An 8,361-nucleotide genomic window follows, 5' to 3' on the forward strand; every position below is an offset into this window, starting at 1 on the left:
TCCTATCTAAGATGTTCATTCGCGCTTCACTATGAAGAAGGTGATGATCCGTGACACTCATCACCTTCCTCAATCCATGAACGTGTGCCTGACAACCACCTCCGTTCTATATTAGATTGAATGAGTATCTCTTGGATTCCGTAATCAGAATCTTCGTGGTATAAGCTAGAATCGATGGCGGCATTCATGAAAATCCGGAAAGTCTAAACCTTGTCTGTGGTATTCCGAGTAGGATTCAAGGATTGAATGGCTGTGACGAGCTTCAAACTCGCGATTGTTGGGCTTAGTGACAGACGCAAAAGAATCAATGGATTCTGTTCTAACATGATCGAGAGGATGGGAAGTAGCCATTGACAGAGCATTTGGACCATTTTCACTGAGAGGATGGGAAGTAGCCATTGACAAGGGTGACACCCTATATACAGCTTGCCATGGAAGGAGCCTTGTGTGTGTAAAGAGGAGTACAAGAGAAAAGCTGAAATAAAGAGGACAAAGCATCTCCAAAACTCCAACATATTCTCCATTATTGAGTAACAAGTATTTATTTTATGCCCTTTGACTTTTTACAATTAAAACTAAAAATTATTATTGATATTATATCCTGACTAAGAGTTACAAGATAACCATAGATTGCTTCAAACCAACAATCTCCGTGGGATTCGACCCTTACTCACGTAAGGTATTACTTGGACGACCCAGTGCACTTGCTGGTTAGTGGTACGAGTTGTGAAAAGTGTGATTCACAATTCGTGCACCATACCTTATGAATTTGAAACCACTCAACAAATATATCAAGGAATCGAATGGAATTAAAGTGAATTAAAATTAGCTAATTAAAGGCCTAAAAAGCATGTTTTCACTCTTAGGCAAAAATTAGGGAGAATTACAAAACTATGCTATTTTAATGAATCAATGTGGGAAAAGATGATAAAATCCACTAAATTTAACATAAGATAAACCACAAAATTAGGATTTATCAGATTTCTCCTTTCTTTTCCTTGAGGACTCTCCAATTTTTGGTGTAATGGAGGTAAGAATGATAAAGCAAAAAGCAGAGTGCCCAACACCAAATCTAAAAGCTTAGCTTATCCCTGAGCAAAATAGAAATATACAATAAGAAAAGGACAAGAAAATAGAAGAAGGAGATACAGGATAGGGGGTATAGGCTTTGGCCTTTGGGATGACGGAATGAAGAAAGAGAATTTATATGGTAAAGAGTAAGTAAGAGGGAAAGAGTAGTGTGAGGTGTGGTGGAAGTGGATGAAATGAGGGATATTTATAGGTGGGAGATGAGGTGATTTCGGTCATGGGGAGGGGGGAAATTGAATTTTAATGTGGGTTATTGGGAAGAGAGATAGATGGGATTGATGAGAGGGGATTGGGTGGAGTGAGGAGTGGGTTGAGAGAATCAAGGGAAGTGATGGGTGATGGGAAGGATGAATATGGATGGAAAAGTGGGTGAGAGAGGAGAAAGAATGGATAAGAGTGAGTGGTGAAGTAGTTGGTGGTTGGGGTTTATCCATTGGCCAAAGAAGCTTGAAATTCAAATTTTGCATGCTGCCCCCTTGGGCGCTGGACACTGGACTGGCATTTGACGCCACCAGGGGATCTCCATCTCTTTTTTTCTTTTTCAAAATTCCCGGCGTTTAACGCTAAGAATGGGAATTAAATGCCCTAGGTGGCTAAAAATTGGCCTTGAAATGCTCTCGCCTGGACGTTAAACGTCCAACACCTTGCTCCCCCCGGGCACTGAATGGCAGCCTAGCGTTTGGCGCACTAGGGGGTCTCCTCTAGGGTGCCCTGTTTTTCCTCCCACGCTTTTCTGTTCCTGTTCTAAGTGCTATACATGATCACAAATGTTAGAAAAATGAGGAAAACTATGAAAATCAATAGAAAATGAAATAATATGAAATCAAACTCAAATAAACTGAAGTAAAGCAAACTAAACTATAGGATACTAATCGTTGGGTTGCCTCCCAACAAGCGCTTCTTTATCGTCATTAGCTTGACTGACAGCTCCTTTACGGAGAGTTATAGAGGCTTAGATCTTCACCCCTCATTGTGAACTTCCTCCCTGTGCTCTCATGAACCAGTTCAACTTGCTCTAGAGACAGGATTCTATTCACAGTGTGTGGTATGTGTAAGAACTGACTTAATGATGAACGAAATTTTGATGGTATAGAATTTCACAATTGAAATCTCGTTGCAAGTATAGTTTCTAAACCAACAATAATCCTTTCATACAAAAATTTGGTTGTCACAAGTAACAAACCCCAATGAAAATAACCGAAGTATTCAAACCTCGGGTCGTTCTCCCTAGGAATTGTAATACAGTGTTCTTGTTATTGGTTAGAGGTATGTTTTGGGGTTTCTGAGATAAGAATCAAGAAATGTAAATGACAAAGGAAACAAACTAACAATTAAGAATGGCTCTTGAAAAGGTATAAGAACTAGAAGTCCTATCTTAGCTATCCTTATCAATTGTGATGAGAATTATTCATTGCTCCTACTTAGTTAACCCCTAACCATGGAGGAAAGTCAAGTGGATGAATTAACTTGAGTCCACAAGTCCTAGCCAACTCAGAATAAAAGGCTAGCTTTAGTGGCATTCAAGTCAATTAGCAACTTCTAATTATCAATCAACAAAAGAGTTTGACAACTGAAGAGTCACTAATTACTCAACCAAAGCCTAGAAGAACAAAATCTAACTCATAACTAAAAGAAGCATTCCATCAAACACCTAATGGGCAATACAAACAAATAACATATAGATTGCAAGAATTAAAGGAATCTATGACACGAGCCCCAAGGGTGTATTGGTAAAGATTTTCTCCAATAAGGTCGCGTTGCAAGTATAGCTCTACCAACAACAATCCTTAGGGATCAAATTTAGAAGAGGGATCTGGTTGTCACAAGTTCAATCCCAATAGAAATAACCGAAGTATTCAAACCTCGGGTCGTCTCACAAGGAATGGGCAAACATGTGCTTCAACATTGGTTAGAAATTCGGGGTTGTGAGTTATGAGCATAAAAATAAATGGGAATCTTAACAAGCAAGTAATCTTAAAATGCAACAACTAATTCAATTAAGTAAGCAAAACATGAGCAACTTCAATGAATAAACAACATTCCACTTAATTCTATTATAACCCAAACAAGTAACTACAACTAAAGCAATTGGTTGAGGAAATTGAATTTCAAATATGAATAATAAAAGCAACTCTTGGCTAGGCTTGGGAATTGGGGCCACCATCCTTGTCTAACAACTTTATCTTGACAATTATGAGGAACCAAGCTCATTAAGTCTACTCTCAAAGTCTTAAGTACGTGATATCTACTCCTAGACTTGAAGTACGTCAAATGGCTTTGATCACATCAACCCATAAGTCCCAACCTACCTACTAATTAGATTAGTAGTGGGTTGGCGTCAATGAGTATCAAATTGACCACCTAGGGCTCCCAAATCATCAAATCCATTAGACCCAATGACTCAAGTTTACCCAATTCCCTTGACCTTGGCCAAGAGTAAAGAAGACTACTCCATAATCAAAGTAAATAATTCATCAAACACTTGGTATGCATTAACAAAAGACATGTTCAAAATAGCAATTAAATTGAAATCTATAAGTACCCACTAAAAATTATCCACATATGATCATCCAAACAACAAAGCTAAACATAGAAATCATCAATGTAACATCAACAAGTCAAGATTCACAACATTCATGAAATGGGTATAAAATGACAATTGACAAGAATTCATAAACTATCACAAGATATAAGAAAAATTGTAACAAGGAATTCAAATTGAACAATTAAAACTAGTAATTAACAAGATCCAAGTCACAAATCAACAAGGGAAGATCAAATTAAAACTAGATCTAGAGAGGAACAAGGGTTTCTCCCTCTAGAATAACACAAGAACCAAAAACTAACTAAAAATTATTTCCTAGTGTAAAATGAGTGATCCCCCTTTTCCTCTAGCATCCTTAGGTCTTTTCCATACAGAAACAGCTTGAAATTGGGCTTAATAAGCCTCAGAAATCACCAGGCATGATTTCCTTTAATGAGATCACGTGCAGCTTTCCACGCGTGCGCGCCGTGTGTGAGTGCGCGCCGATTGCTTTTGTGACTCACGCGTGCACGCCAAGTGCACGTGCGCATCGATAGAGATTTTTGATCCGCGCGGATGCGTCCATCCTTGCGCGCCGCCTCCAGCCAATCCCGTCCACGCGTGCGTGTGGAGTGCGCGAGCACACCGATGCTGCTTTTCCCAAGATTTCAATTCTTCATGTTCCTCCCTTTTTTGTACATGCTTTCTCCCTCTCTTCTAAGTCATTCCTACCCTATAATTCCTGAAATTACTCAACAAATACATCACGGCATCGAATGGCAATAGAAGAGAGTTAAAATATGGCAATTTTAAGGCAAAATAAGCATGTTTTCCATCATGGAGCAATATTGGGAAGTGAACACAAAACCATGCATTTCTTGTGAATAAGTGTGAGAAATGTTGATAAAATCCCCCAAAATAAGCACAAGATAAACCACAAAATCGGGATTTATCAAATCTCCCCACACTTAAACCAAGAATGTCCTCATGCTTAAAATAAAAAGACCAAAGATCCTGATGAGAAAGGGTTTATGAAATGCAAACTACCTAAGTGGATACATGCAACTAATTGTAAAGTAATCTACCTACTTGGTCAAGAGTAAATCTATCCTCCGAGAATACATGTGGGCATATAGGGTGAAAATAGTATGTAATTCATGAATCCCACCAAATTGAATACCACTAAAGAGTGCATATGACTTGCTGAACGAATGCTTGTGAAAGTCGGGAACAAGCATTGAGCATCGAACCCTCACCGGAAGTGTATTCGCTCTATTCGCTCAAGTGTATAGGGTTCATCACTCAATCTTCTCCTAATCATGCTTTCCAAGATTTGTCTTTCTTCTAACAATCAACAGTTACTCGATGCATGCTTACAAGTATCATGAGGTCTTATTCATGGGTTGTAACGGGGCTAGGGTGAAGGTAAGGATGTATATGGTCAAGTGGGCTTAAAATTTGAGTCCTTGATTAACCTAGGATCCACTAGACACATAAAACAACCTATAAAACTACAATACATTACCTAGCTACCCTTGAGTTTTTCTCTTTTTGCACACTCATGTATTCTTTTCAATTCACACCCATATGCATTGTTTTTATTACTTTATCTTGGGGCATTTTTATCCCCTTTCATTGCTTTCTTTCTTTTTTTTTTTCATACATCCCCTTTTCTTGAGGTTTCTTTGTGAACCAAAATTTCAATGCATACAGTTTAATCATTCAACACATGAGTATGTTCCCAAATCCTAGAATTTTCAATTACACTACAATTACACACCTATATATCTACCCGAATTCCCAAGTATACCCTCCTATTTGAATGATACACATCCTAACTTACCTAAGCTAATCAAGGATTCAAATTTAGGGACATTCATGGTCTTTCACTTAGGGTTGTTGATGTGCTCTTTTCAAGAACAAAAGGAGTTTATCATAGGCTCAAAATTGGTTAGCAATGGTAGATAAAAGCATAGTTGTCAGAACCGAACCGGTGATCGAACCGGTCAGGTTACTGGGTCACTGGGTTACTGGTTCAATCGGTGAGTCACTGGTTGAACCGTTTAACCCAGTCCTATATAAATAAAAAATAACTAAAAATTTAAAATACATATTTTCACTAACATTTTAAGAATATTAAATTAATTTAAAATAATATAAAACAGGAATAATAAGTATTTTGTTATTTTATTCTATCATAAATATTTTTATTTTGTTTTTGTATTAAAATAACTATTATTTTTAAATTTCAATAATTTATTAATTAGTTTATATCTATTATACTATTATATATTACAAGTATTTATTAAAAAAATAATATTAATATATATTATATAATTATAAAAAAAAATAAGTGAGTTTATAATTATTGTTAAATAAATATATAATTAAAAAGATCAAGTTTATAACTAAAATTAAAAAAAAAAATAAAAGTAGATTAGTTGATAAAAGATATATATATATATATATATATATATATATATATATTATAATTTGCATATAAATGTATAAGAAGCATAACAGCCTAGCAGTTGTGAGAGTCTCACAGTTCACTGAGGTTAGGGGTTCGAACCCTCCCTCTAACATTTTGAATAAATTTGTATTTTCAATCGGTTCGGTCGGACCGGTCTTGACCGAGTTTGACCGGTTTTCAACGGTTTATGGCGGGTCTGACTAGTTCGTACCGGTTCTCTTCCTTATACGGTCTAACTATCGGACCGGACCGGTATAGGGTCCGGTTCACCGGTTTTCCGGTTGAACTGGCCGGTCCGGTCCGGTTTTTACAACAGTGGATAAAAGGGTTAAGGCCATTTGGAAAAAGTGACTATTGAAATGATGGCCTCAATCATGTAAATGCATTCATACACAAAGCAATGGACATATAGAATCTGACAAAGAAAGGATCATAATCATAGAGAGATAGATATGCACACAAGAATGGAAATAATGGTTAGAAGATGTAACCATGCAATAGGCTTAAAACTTTCATGCTTGTGTTCTTAGCTCAATCACTATGTTCCAAAATACATTCTTAAAGCAAGTTTACTGCAAAAATTTTTCAGAATTTTGGTAGGTCACCCAAAACACAGTTTCTTGGAAAGGAAGTTATTGTTTTGACCAAGTAACTCTATAGAAACTAACTATCATGCAGAGGGTATTTACAAGCAAAACTAACTACACATGCAATATATTAACTTCTAAGCAAAAGATAAATCCATAGGTATTGAGGGGAAGAGAGTGTTACCCATGGAGATCGGTCGAACGACCTCCCCACACTTTAGAAATTAGCACGGTCCTCCGTGCTACGAATAATACGCAAGGGACGGTAGGGACCGGAACTTTCACTATCCCCTTCATCAGAGTTCCCATCACTTGGGTTTGAGGTGGATGTGAACATTTCGGGTTCCTCCATGCTAGGGGTAACAAAGCACAGAAGCTTCTAGATGTAAGTATATCGGCGGTGGTTGCGTCGCTCATATCTATCAAGATTCCGGTGAAGATCTTCTATCCTTTGATGTGTGGATCTCAGTGGTGGTGATGATGAGCTAGAAGGAAAAAGAAGTGGCGGGGCCATGTAGAGGCTTGGTTTGTTCATGGGAAGGTGTAGGTATTTTCCGTATGGGACCACATCGCCCTTAGCTGAAACTATAATCTTCTTATCCTTGGCTTCCCAAGAAACACCCGCAGCAGCAACTAAGTCAGATACCAATGCTGGAAATGGAAAATTACTCCGGTCGTGAACTTGACTCATCGCTTGCTTGACAAGAAGCGGAAGGTTCACCGGCTTCTCCGTGAGAACAAACCAAACAAGCAAGGCGAGGTCTGCTGTGAGGGATGACTTGTGGGTGCTAGGTAGCACATAATGAGATAGGATCTGGGCCCAAGCTCTAGCTTCCACAGTGAGGAAGCGAGCGTCAATGGACTTTGGCCTCATCCGCAGTCGACCATGAATCCAAGATGCCTCTGGTTCAGCAATGACCCAGAGAATCGAGTCCCAATTGAATCCATACTTCTCTTGCTGACGTAAGACTTCTTGGTAGCCATCCATGTCACTTGGCGCTGGTAGAACATTAAGCACTTACTGAATAGCCTCTTCTGAAACTGAGACTTGCTTCCGGCGCATGTACACCAATTGAAGAGAGGGAAGATGGTAATTGGTGTAGAATTCTTCCACCCAAGAGAGGTTGATTTCCCTTGGTTTCCTCAAAAGAAACTCCCATCCTCGCTGTTCAATGCGGGGCAAAATATAAGGAGCAACCTTGTCCGGCGGAGCGAGTAGATACTCAGGATGATAGTTCCTTACAGCTATGGAGGGAAACATAAGTTCACAGAAGCGGTTAGGGAACCTTGAAGAATCTTTTGCCGGTTTGCCCTTGTCATTCTCATCAAGAGGAGCGAGTGTCTTTCCTTTCTTAGATAGGGGTTTGGCTCCTAATAAAGAGCGCGCCTTAGAGTTTGACTTTGGGTGCCCTTTTTGCGGCTGGCTTCCTTGGAGCTATCTCCTTGCCTTTCTTGGTGGCCATCCTAAAAAGGGGGAGAAGGAAGGAAAACATTAAACCCAAGAATTAATTTAGTGAAAACATGCAAGTAACTTGTGGTGCCCATGGTGAATGTAAAAGCAAGGGTCATAACACCTGGCATGGGATGCAAGAGGAAGTAAAGCATGCAATGGCATGAGAGGAGTAGTCTCAAGCATCCATAGTAAAGAGCAAGTCATGTTCAATTAATGTCTAATTGGCAAGTATCAA

This window comes from Arachis hypogaea, chromosome 17, assembly GCF_003086295.3.
Source record: "Arachis hypogaea cultivar Tifrunner chromosome 17, arahy.Tifrunner.gnm2.J5K5, whole genome shotgun sequence".
NCBI lineage: Eukaryota > Viridiplantae > Streptophyta > Magnoliopsida > Fabales > Fabaceae > Arachis > Arachis hypogaea.